Source organism: Lacerta agilis, chromosome 8, assembly GCF_009819535.1.
Source record: "Lacerta agilis isolate rLacAgi1 chromosome 8, rLacAgi1.pri, whole genome shotgun sequence".
Classification (NCBI taxonomy): Eukaryota; Metazoa; Chordata; class Lepidosauria; order Squamata; family Lacertidae; genus Lacerta; species Lacerta agilis.
Window position 1 is genome coordinate 49,567,116 of NC_046319.1, and position 924 is coordinate 49,568,039.

Consider the following 924-nt stretch of genomic DNA (forward strand, 5'->3'; position numbering starts at 1 on the left):
TGGCCTCTGTTGCCACAGTATTGTGAAACGCTGGATAAACTGCAATTGGGGTGATTGACTGAGCCCATTGACCGATTCCTGGTACTGCAAAGGAACGAATAGGAGCAGCTGGCCCTTGGAGGGTAGAGGTGGCTACGGCAATGTCCTCCCCAGTGAGTAGGTACCAGTTGAGGAGCCCTTTTCCAGGAGAAGTTAGGGTGCCTCTTGCAGTTGCTTTCCCTTTGCAAGACTAAGTTGTGATGCGGTCCAGCCTTCACCAACCTGGTGCCCTCCATATGCCCAGGAAACATGTCCTCAATTTGCTGCCTCACCAGTTTTACTGCAAAGTCTCCCGCTAATTAATCTTGTTGCAGGCCACCCCCAATCTACCCCATGTATATCATTGGATGTCAAGGGAGCAGTAGCCACATTCCCAGCCAGAGAAGGTTATGGCAAGAATCTGAAATACTTGGGAATGCTACAAATTCCAATGCCAATCCTGCCATCTGCTGCTACTGCCCCAAGACAAATGACATTGTTTTTCTTCATCATTTTTGGTGGGTTTTGTTGGGGGCAGACCTTGCATGGTCTGTCTGAAAACTATGAAGACTGTCTCAGATGATTAGCTGCCCTGTTCAGAAACCAGGAATTGCACATGTTTAACTGATGTAACTCAGATATTTCATGTAGACTTCCCTCCCTGTCGTCTGTCATGCACCCAAATACTTTGCTTTCATTATGTTGTAGAACCTCCAGATTAGAACACGCACTGGCACAGACCTCTCTCTCTCTCTCTCTCTCTCTCTCTCTCTCTCTCTCTCTCTCACACACACACACACACACACACACACACACACTTTCCCTTGCTGCTGCTGCTGCCGCCGCCTCCTCAACAGCCTGTGTGCCCTCTAGTGGACGTAGCCTCCTTCTGCAAGCTTTGAAAGG